We start from the raw sequence: 12233 nt of genomic DNA, 5'->3' as shown, positions 1-12233 counted from the left end.
GACCCTGAGATCATGGCCTTAGCTGAAATCAAGGGTCGGAGGCTTAACTGACTGAGCCACCCAGGTGCTCTTAGTCTACTGTTTTTTTTTTTTTTAAAGATTTTTTTATTTATTTATTCATGAGAGACAGAGAGAGAGAGAGAGAAGCAGAGGGAGAAGCAGGCTCCCAAGGAGCAGGGAGCCCGATGCGGGACTCGATCCCAGGACCCTGGGATCATGACCTGAGCCGAAGGCAGACGCTTAACCATCTGAGCCACCCAGGTGTCCTTAGTCTACTGTTTTTTTAACCTAGTCTCCTACTGATGGCCATATAGGTGGTTTCAAGTTTTCATTCTTTTTACTATGAAAGAAACACAGTGTTTCAGGGAACGCTTTGTACCTGTCTTCTTCCAAATAGTACTAAAGACAGTTTGGGGCGGTATACGCCAGTGCTATTGTCCCACCTTCTCATCAGCATTTATTTGGTATAGTTTCACCTGGGGTTTTTCATCATCATCAACACTTACTACCGCATGTGGTGCTAGGCAAGGGGAAGGGACTGGAGGACACTCATCTAAACCCCAAGCTGCTCAAATTTCATCTTTAAATAGAGATATTAAAAGATTCAAATATTGAATCATAGGTTTACATAAGAAACGGTATCTTGGCCAGGGATTTATTTGAATGGGCATTAAATAAAAAATATAAAGTCATTTTCTGCAATAAAGGGTGCTCAACAAACTTTCCTGTCTTATTAATCCTTAGGCGGATTGTAATCAAGTTGAGTTTGATAGAAAAATGGCAATTTGACTAAGTCCACATTGTTCCCTCCCAATTTCAATTTAACTACTAAATTCTCCTCCTAAGGTGGAGATAGTAAATTGCTGAGAGTTAAAGGGTGACCTAGCTTCCAACAGAGCCAGTGCAAGGCTCTTCTCTTCTAGGTGAAAGAGTCTGAAGCCAAGAGCTTGAGAATCTGGATGAGCTTCAGGAAGATCCTCCTGGAAAGAGCATGGTCTGAGGAAACCCATTGATTGGATGAGCTTCAGGAAGGTTCTCCTGGAAAGAGCATGGTCTAAGGAAACCCATTGACCCATGGGAGAAATGGCAGCACTGTATTGCATCAGTTTCCCTCATAGAACACAACGGAGCATGTATCCACAGAACACTTATAAAACATCTATCCAGAGATTCCCAGCATAAGCCATGATAGAGTAACCGGTACCTACCTAAATAACCCTCTCTCCATAAACTGATCAAAATATACAAGGGGCCTGCTTGGCATCAAAACTGATAAAAATGTATGAGTTTTTGTCTTTGGATGTTGGACAATAGGCAGAAATTGAGGTGAGCACCACAATAATCTCAGCTCTTTGCCTGAGGATATTCCTGGGACCATGGTGCAGTGAGGAGCCCACACTCCTTTAGCCCACTGATTGATGGAGGCAGAGAAGACAGTTCCGAGCTGCTAGTGCAGCTGGAGTTTATAGGGCAGAGTATCAGAATAAAGGGAGTTATGCATAAAAGGAGCTCCAAAATTCTGCTTAGGGACCCCCTTACCTCTTTGACCATATACTGAACTGTGAGTGCAAGGGCAAGACTCCACTAGGCCTGAATGTTTTACAGTACCGAGAGATACAGGAATTCCAACAATCCAATGGAAAGACCTCACTGAACATCCTGGGTACTCAACCTGCCAAAATTTCAACATTCTAGGGATAGGGTTACTCTAGCCCTAGTGTAAAGACTGCTGGATCCACATCACAAACCTTGAAATGTTCAAGCTGCTGTGTCAGTAAATTAACCATCCAAAAGAAAAAAAATATCTAAAGTAAGATAAAAAAAATCCATACTCTCAACAGTGTAGCATTTATAATATGTAGCAACAATAAAAAAAATTACTAGACATTTGAAGCAAGAAAATGTGACCCATGTACAAGAGAAAAACCAGTGAATAGAGACCAACCATGAGATAACTCAGATGTTGGAATTAGCAAACAAGGACTTTAAAATAGAGTGCTTGTAAATATGTTCAAGAACTTAAAAGAAAATATGATCATGCTAAATCAACAGACAGACAAAGCTCAGCAGGAAAGAAAAACTCTAAGAAGGGACCAGACAGAAATTCAAGAGCTGAAAAATAAAATATCTGAAACAAGAAATTCACTGGATAGGTTTAATTACAAATTGCAGATAGCAGCAGAAAGGGTCAGTGAACTGGAAGTCAGATCGATAGAAGTTACCTGATCTGAAGAACACACAGAAGAAAGACTTTTTAAAAACTAAATGCACAGAACCTCATTAATCTGTGGGACAATACTGAGCAGTTTAACATATGTGGAATTAGTCTCAGAATGAGAGGAGACAGAATGGGGCCATATACAAATGTTTGAAAAAATGATGACCAAAATTTTCCCAAATTGTGTGAAGAATATAAACTTACAGACCTAAGAAGCTCCAAAACTTAAGCAAGATAAATAAAAAAGAAAATACCACAGCACATCGCAGTCAAACTGAAAAACGGTCTTGAGAGTAGCACTTTTTATGATAGATCACAAATTGGGGAACAATAGCACAAACAACTTGCTTCTCATCAAAAACAATGAATACCAGAAGCCAGTGGAATCCTCTTTAAATGTCTGAGGATAAAACACCCATCAGCCCAGAATTCTAAATCCAATCAAAATAGCCTTAGAAAGTGAAAGTAAACTAAAATAGTATCAGATAAAGAAAAGTTTTCTTTAGCATTTCTTTAGGCTGAAATAAATTGACATCATGTGGAAATTTGTTTCTACAGAGAGGAATAAAGAGAATCAGAAATGTTAAATATGTGGCTAAATATAAAAGTCTATTTTTTTCTTCTCTTGATGTTTTTAAGTGCCAAATGGTTATTTATGTATTTATTTATTTTAAAGATTTTATTTATTTATGTGACAGAAAGATAGAGAATACAAGTAGGCAGAGAGGCAGGCAGAGGGAGAGGGAGAAGCAGGCTCTCTGCTGAGCAGGGAGCCCGATGTGGTACTTGATCCCAGGACCCTGGGATCATGACCTGAGCCGAAGGCAGCCGCTTAACTGACTGAGCCACCCAGGCGCCCCGCCAAATGGTTATTTAAAGCAAAAATCAGGTCACCATATATTTTGTGGCTTGTAAAGCATATAGTTATAATAAATGACATCAAGTGTACAAAACAGAGGTAAATAACATACTACTTCAAGATTTTAAAATGTACACTATACTAACTCTAAAGATTGTGACGAGTATATGTATTTTAATACCTAGAGAAACCACTAATAAATAAGACAAAGAGTTATAGCTAAAAAGCCCATAGAGGAACTAAAATGGAATGTTATAAAGTTTTTTTTTTTTTTATAAAACCAAAAGAAGGCAGGAAAAAAGTTGCAAAGAAACAAAAGATCAGCTCAGGCAAATAGAAAACAAATAAAATGGTAGACCCAAATCCAATCATATCAATAATTACATTAAATGTAAATGTATTAAACACTCCCATTAAAAACAGGGATTGCCAGACTAGATAACAAAGCAAAACCTAACTATATGCTGTTTAAAAAAATTATGCTTTCATAAAGTATCACAGGGGTTGAAAGCCAAATAATGGGAAAAGGGATTTACCAAACAAACAGTACACATAAGAAAGGTGGGCTGGTTAAATTAATACTAGACAATTTTGACTTCAATAGGACTGTAACTAGAGAAAAGAAATATATTTGTAACAATAAAGTGGCTAGTTCATTGGGAATACATAACAATTAAATAATCATACATACGTATGCTCCTAATAACAGGGCTTCCAAAAACATGAAGCAAAAACCAAGAACTAAGGGGAAAATACACAAATCCACAATCATACAATCATAGTTGGAGATTTTAACACCTCTCCTTCAATACATGAGAGAACAACTAGAGTAAAAATTAGTAAGGATGTAGAAGACCTGACAAAATTATCAACTACCTTGACCTAACTGACATTTAAAGAACACTGGACCCAAGAACTGCAGAAACACATTCTTTCCCAGTGTACCTGGAATCATGACATACTGACCGTACGCTGGAAAATAAAACAAGTTTTAATAAATTTAAAAAAACTAAAATCTTACAGAGTATGTTCTCTGACCACAAAAAAATTAGGAATCAATAACAATGAGATATGTAGAAATTGAACAACTCGCTACTTAATAAAACACGGATAGACAAAGAAAAATCACCAGGAAAATTAGAAAGTACTTGGAGTTCTGATAATGAAAATATAACATATTAAGATTTATGGGATGCAGTTAAGGTGATTTTTAGGGGGGAATTTATAGTTTTAAATACTTCTATTAGAAAAGAAAAAAGAAGTTAAATTAATCTAAGATTCTGACTTAAGAATCTAGAAACAAATAAGCAGATTTAACCTAAAGTAAACAAATGGAAGATAATTATAAAGATGAAATGAAATAGGAAACAAACACTAGCTTAAATTAACAAGGGAAAAATTCAGTTTTCTGAAAAAATTAATAAAATTGATAAACACTTAGCAAGGCTGATTGAGAAAATTGCCAATATTTACAATAAATGATCTTATAGACATTAAATGGGTAATAGGAGAATATCATGAACAACTCCATGCCACGATATCCAACAACTTAAATGAAAGAGAAAAATTCCTTGGAAAGCATAACTTGCCCAAATGGAAACAAGATGAAATAGAAACTAAAGAATCATTTTATATCTTTTGAAGACATTGAATTTGTTGTATAACATTTCCCTCAAATAGAATTCCAGGACCAAAAGAATTGACTGATGAGTTCTATCAGACATTTATCTTTATTTTTTTAAAAGAGATTTTATTTCTTTTTTATTTTTAATTTTTATTCTTTAGAGAGAGAGAGAGAGAGAGAGAGAGAGAGAGAGTGTATGTGGGGGGGGGGGAGGAAGAGGGGGCAGAGGGAGAGGGAGAGAGAGCATCTCCAGCAGACTCCATGCTCAGTGCAGAGCCTGACACAGGGCTTGATCCCATGACCCCGAGATCATGACCTGAGCTGAAATCAAGAGTCAGATGCTTAACTGACTGAGCCACCCAGGCACCCCACTATCAAACATTTAAATGAGAAATAATAGCAGCCTTACAAAACCCTCTTGGGAAAAAAAAATAGATGAGTAAACAATTGCTGTCTTGTTTGATGAGGCCAGGAGAAGAATCCTGAAACCAAACCTGACAAAGACATAACAGAATAAACAAACAAAAATCACTAACCAATAAACCTCGTAACACAGCTGCAACTTATTTTCCACAAAATAGTGTTAATTCAAATCTGGCAATATAGGAAAAGGATAATACATTTTGAACAAGTGAGGATTATCTCAGAAATATATATATTTTTTAGCAGTTATCAATGTAATTATCATACTTAACAGAATCAAGGAGTAAACTATCTCAATAGGTACAGAAAAAACATCTTACAAAATTCAACATCTATGTATATATAAACTCATCAAGCCAGAAATAGAAGGAAACCCCTCAATGAAATATCTGATGCTCTCTCCTAAGGTTAAAAACAATGCAAGGATGTCCAATCTTTATTTATTTGTTTACTTATTTATTTTGTTTAAAATATAAAAGAAAGGACTGTAAATAATTATTCAATTCTAGTTTTCTGGTTTGCTTTTCATGGTGGCATGGGCTAGTAGTTCTGAAATCTTTTTTGTATTCTAGGCTTGAGGAAATGAATAAATATATTGAGGATAATGGTACAGGTCTTCAAATATGGAAAGTAGAAAACCATGCAATATAGCCCAGAGTTCTTAATTAGAATTGCATGTATCAGTTTAAAAACATGGTTTTTAACATTGAGAAAAATAAATGCACATCTCTATGCATGCCAATGTTTTTATAGAGATGGCAATAAATAGAGGTATACAAGCACATACATATTTTCCACTAAAACGAACTAGGACCCCTTGGAGAAGTGACTGGCAGGACTAAGACAGGGAAAGGACAGGATGAGCCTGGAACAGCTGATTGAATCAGTTAGTGGGGAAGCAAGGAATGATTGGGTCACATCACATTACTCAGGACTTAGCTTGAAGGGGCCAAATCTGGAACAATCTGAGTATCAAAATAACTATTGATAATAACACATTGAATAATATAAACATCTATGAGGTCATTCTGATTGAAATAAATGAGTGAACAGATACATAAATGGGGAAGAAAGGAAAGTTCTTCCTTACTGTGAAGTACCAAGAAAGGGGGCAGGAGTGGGGACAGGGACAAAAGGGAGAGAGGGGAGAGGCGAGAGAGTTGGGGAGGGAGAAGGAGAGGAAGAGAGGGAGAGCAGGAGAGAGAGAGAAGGAAGGAAGGAAGGTAGGAAAAAGAATAAAATTAGGAAATCATCAATTGGTAAAATTAGTGGGTGATAGTTTGATGAAGAACAAGATATTCTTTGTAATTATTAATTATGAAGGGAAAATAATACCTTTGTTTCTTTTCTTTTTAAAAAAGATTTTATTTATTTATTTGTCAGAGAGAGAGCACAAGCAGGGGGAGCAGAAGGCAGAGGGAGAGGGAGAACAGGCTCCTTGCTGAGCAAGAGGCCAACGCTGGACTCAATCCCAGGACCCTGGGATCATGACCTGAGCCAAAGGCAAACACTTAACTGAGTCACCCAAAAATAATAACTTTATATTGAAAAAATCTGGTGGAACTATCTTACCCTAATGATCAAAATGAATATCACCAATATTGGGACAAACCAATATCATTTGACCTGATGTTGAGAAGGGCACAAGATCACCTCACTAATACTTCTACCAAAATGCATAACCTTATTTTTTTCAACATATCTAAATAGGCTAAATAGAAAGGTTGAAATAATGCTGCTTATTTAAAAAAACACTAACTTAGGGGCACCTGCGTGGCTTGGTAGGTTAAGCGTCTGCCTTCGGCTCAGGTCATGATCCCAGGGTCCCGGGGTCAAGCCCCATGTCAGGCTCCCTGCTCAGCGGGAAGTCTGCTTCTCCCTCTGTCCCTCCCCCTGCTCCTGTTTTCTCCCTCTCGCTCACTCTCTCTCTCACGTAAATTAAAAAAAAAAAAAAAACCCACAGAAACCCAATGACATATCTATGTCGTTCCAGAAAAGATGTAAGAGAGCTAAAGCATAGCTTACTATGTTATGTTGTGAAATGATTTTAAACCTAGAAATAAGTCTGTACTAGAACAAATTAAAATGTCTCTTACAATAGAAAGTTATAAAAAGGAAAATTTCTGGAAATATATTTGCACTTTTTATCTCATTGATTTACCTATAATTAAGAATATCCCTGATATGTTTACACCCCAAACAGGAATTAACTTCAGATTTTACAAATATATTGTTATGAGGATGTTTTTGGGAGGACAAAGACAATTTTTTTTTTTTTTTTCTGAATTAGGAGTTAGGCTATTGACCAGGGAAATCCAGATGAGTAGAAGTAGACACTTTCATAAAGGTCTCAATTGCCTTTTGAAAGAAAACATTATAAATAGTAAAAACATTGGAGAAAAGGGAAAATAATAAAAAATACAATTAATACTTACACATTTATTATTTAAAGGCACTTTCGTATATTTTTTTGATCTCGCAACCAACCTTCGAGGTAGGTAGCTTTCAGTTTTTCATTCCAATGAGATTTTTATTTCCCAGAAATGCCAAGGATGCCAAGAAACTTTTGTATATGGACTTGGTTTCCCTGTATTCAGAGAATAAATAAACGTCCCGCGCGTTATTGTACGGGCTAGCTTTCATTCAGAAATAGCATTAGGCATTTCTCAAAACCCGTTCTTTACAGAGGAGACAAGAAATTTCTGAAATCCACTTTGGATTCCTTGGGAATTCTTTCTGACTAAGCAGAATTTTCAGTTGAGAGAAGTGTTTGTTGTGCTCGGGTCCTCCGAGGAGCAGATGGGCGTCGGCCGCCGCTGCAGGTGTTCTGAACCCCAGGGCTGGGCTCTCGAGTTGGAACCTCTTGCAGAACTTGGAGCTTTACTCTCCTGGGTCCTCCAGCAGGTGCGTCGTTACGGGAGCGGGAGCACTGTTCTTTCTCATCGCCCGTAGGAAACTCTCCTTTCGCCATCATGCTTAATGTTCTGTTGCATGTTTTATGAGCAATCAGCAAAGGACTTTTGGAGACTTTGTCCCTCTTCATAATTTTTGCTGCTTTAAAACTGAGTGCGTACTCTTCTGCTTCTCAGTTAACAAATGGCTGTATTTTGGGAGTCAGTTTTGGCTTGGGCTTCAGGCACATTCCAGCTTTATCCAGCACCTGTAGCTGGAAGCCATATGGACATGCTTCTTCAAAATTGTGCGAGGAAGGGCGCCTGGCGGCTCAGTTGGTAGAGCATGCGACTCTGCATCTCAGGGTGGTGAGTTCAAGCCCCACGCCGGGCATGGAGCCTACTTACTTTAAAAAAAAACTTAAAGTGAGGAACCGTAGGCCCAGAAGAAGCCAGGGGCCTGAACGAGGCAGGTGTCTTATAGTCTCAGCTGTTGTTGCCTGTGTGCACAAGCCAGGAGCTGGTGCGGCTCCTCACCTGGATTTTATTGTGAAGAAACACCAGACAAACCCAAATCGAATGACACTGTAGAAAAATAAATGGCCTATACTCTTCTGAAATGTCAAGATCAAGAAAGAAAAGACAGGAAGTAATGTGGCTGTTCCATGGAAGAAGACTCTAGAGACATCATACAAAGTGCCTCGTATGAGCCTGGGTGGGGACAAATTAACTGTAAAGAACAGTATTAGGACAATTGATGAAAGTGGAATGTGGACTGTATCTGTGTGTTTGCCTATAACGATATGAGCCTGGAGAAGGATATATATTGTTACCAATGTTACTTGGGAAAGAGTGGGGGTTGGGAATGAAGGGAAAAATTACAATTAAAAAATAAAAAGCATACAGGATGCAAACAGCATGCATGATATGATTCCATTTTTGTTAAATGATATAGTTGTATGTGTGTAAAATGAATTCTATAAGGATGGTCAACAAAATGTCAATGACTATCTTAAGGTGATGGGAATTCGAACAACTTTTACATTTTTTGTATGTATGTGCAATATAATTTTTCTTTTTTTGTAATATAATTTTTTCCATGCACATGTATTATTTTTATGAAAATACCAAAAAGTAGGTTTTTTTAGTGTTAAAAGACAAGAAAAACTCACTTGGGGAAAATTACAAGAAAGTTTTGGATTAAGTTTTTTCTGCTTCATCCACTTTTTTCCTATAGCCCTGAGTTTATTACTTTAAACATCTTATGTGTTTTGACCCCTGATGTTCCCAGATGTGCTGAGCACATGTAAAAATGTGAGATAACTCTCTGGGTTGGAAGGAATTAGGGTGTCTGATTTTCTGGAGAATTCTATTTGATATAGGAGTTTCAGCAGTTACTTCCTGCTGTCCTAGAGCTCTCAGAAGAAACCCCTTTCTGGTGACTTCAAGGTTCTCCTTAGAGGACTGTGTCCCTTTGACCTCTACGTACTTTGACTACGCTGGGTACACTTTCATCCTGACCCCAAAGGTATATAAATTATCTAATGTCCTGGATCTGAATGCCTTCCCCTTTCACCATACATAAAATCATTCTTCCTCTTGGCTGCCTGGAGGTAAATTCTGAGAATTACTGACGTGGGTTTGTGGAATGCTTTGAGCTGCTCAGATGAAAGGAACAAAGCTCTAATTCTGTTAATAACATAACCTTGTTGTCAGTGGGCCCACCGAGTCAGGTAAACAGGGAAAGACCCGCTGGAATCAAAGATACCCCCAACAATCCAGGGAGGCCCAGCTTGGTGCTCTGAGTGCCCATGGTGGTGCTGACTATGTCAGCTTTAGGAGGGTGGTCCGATGTTAAGAAGATAGAGTAATGCTCCCAGAGGGAGCTCTCAACTAGCAGCAGCTGGGTTGGTGGATAAAGGTCAGCTTCCTCACCCCACCAGTGGGGAACTGTGAGGTGGGTTCTGCACCACTCCCCAGTGCTCCCTGGAGGGTTTGAGTCCAGTCACCTGAGGTGGAAACTTGCTTCATAATGCATGCTCTAGAAGATTCTTTCCTTCTATGTCACTTCACTATCCCTGGTGTTTTCTGGAATCCCTTCCCAAGTAAACTACTTGCTCTTGAATCTTGTCAGTTCTAGTCCAGCTAGACTTGTCATGTGTTTCCCCAACCACTCCCGTTGCCCCAAGATCCTAGCCCCCTTGGTTCTGCCTATCCAAATTGCCACATCCCACAGCCCCACTTTGAGCAAAGTCTACTCAGTTGGCAGCTAGTCAGACACAGTATACTCTTTCCATTGTGTAGCAGGCTGGAGTAGAAAGGGTTGGGATCACACATATATGCCAGGTTGAAGAATCCTGATTCAGTTACTTACTAGCTTTGAACCCCTGGGCACATCACCCCACTTCTCTGAGCTTGTTTACTCCTCTGTGAAATACCGGTAAGAATCCTTGCCTCGTTGGGTTGTCCTCTGGATCTCGTGAGCTAAATGTCTAAAGAACCAGGATACTGCCCAATACAAGAAGATACTCCAGGAAAGATAGTTTTATTGCATCACGAAGAAATTCATTATTTACTTTCTACGTGTCTCCATCTTGTTTCTCAAACTAAACTATAGCTTCTCTGCCACCGTCAACTTATTCATCACACTGTCTTGCACATGAAAGGCACTAAATAATTGTTTGTTGTCAGTTTTCTAAAGTTTTAAATCAGAGAATGCACTCTTTCCATTCAAGATTCGCTTATGGATTATTTGCTGTTGTGAGGCATTCTCAAGGAATTCCTAGGACGGCATTCCTTTTCTTGGCCTCAGTTTTCTCATATGCAAAACCAATGTTCAAGTTTATTATTGTAGATGCACTGAGGTCCTTGTAGCATTACAGTGTGGAATCTGTGTATTCCTTGAAGGCCACGTACTATAGGTTATTCTTCTTTCTGACCAGTCACCACTTAATACAAGTGGTGGTCACTGATTAAGTGCCTTCCCAGTGCATGTGGAATCATTCCAGTCACCTCACTGATCCTGTATCCTCCCAGCCTTCCCTCTTACCACTCACCTGTCCCTCACTCTGTTCCAACCAGACTGTCTTTTCTTTGTACCCCTAGAATTTTCCAGGCTTGATCTGCCTTGAGCCTTTGTACTTGCCGTTTCTCATCACTTGGTTTTCTGCTCAAGTGTCTCCCCACCAAATTCTCTCTATCCCACGACCCTGCTTTTTTTTTCTTGTAATTACTCTCTGAAATCGTCTTATCATTTAGTATTTATTTGCTTCTGTTTTTTGCATTTTATTTGCATTTATTGTTTGTTTTCCCCACCTCTCCCTCTAGTCCTCAAATATAAATGTCTGTTTGGGGTTCTTTTATGTCCCTGCCACTAAAATAGTACTTAAAACAGATCTGGCACAGACTAGGCCCCTAAATGAACAATTGTGAAATGAATGAATGAGTAAACTCTACCATACCTTATAGAGTAGCTTTTAGATGGTGAGCTAAAATCTGTGGCCATCACATCAGGTTCTAATGAACTTCTTTAGGGTATGTGTCCTAAGTGAATCTATTGCCATAGGTCTAAGTAAACATGCAGTGGGAAGAAACAAGGAATAACTTATTTCTTTTTATTATGGAAAATTTCAAACATAAACACAAGTAGATGTAGATAAGACTAGCATAATGGATCCTCTTGTAACCTGTGGTGGACAGACACTAGCGTGGCCCTGTCATCCTGGTATCCAGGATGTATAATCCTCTCCTTTGAGTGTGTGCAAAAACTGTGACTTGCTTCCTAACCAATAGAATATGGCAGTTTGATGTCACCCCTGTGTGATGACTTATGTTATGTAAGATTCCATCTTGCTAACAAACTTACTCCGGGGACTCTCAGTGCTAGCTTGATGAAGTCAGTAGCCATGTTGGGCAAGGGCATGGGACAATAAACTCCAGGTGCCCTCTAGGAGCTGAGGGCAGTCTCTAGTTGACAGCTAGCAAAAAGCCAGGGTCTTCAGTCCTACAGCTACAAGGAAATGAAATCTGCCAGTGACCTGAGTGAGCAAGGAAGCGGATACTTTTGCAGTTGAGCCTCCAGATAAAACACAGCCTTGTCACCACCTTGATGGTAGGTTAAGCTGAGGACCCTAGGTGCCTGGACACCTGACCCATAAAAAGTGTGAGATAATAAACTGGTGTTGTTTTGAGCTGCTAAATTTGTGGTGATTTGCGGCA

The sequence above is a fragment of the Phoca vitulina genome, unplaced genomic scaffold (genome assembly GCF_004348235.1).
Source record: "Phoca vitulina isolate PV1807 unplaced genomic scaffold, GSC_HSeal_1.0 scaffold9, whole genome shotgun sequence".
NCBI lineage: Eukaryota > Metazoa > Chordata > Mammalia > Carnivora > Phocidae > Phoca > Phoca vitulina.
Note: the sequence above shows the minus strand (reverse complement) of the source record.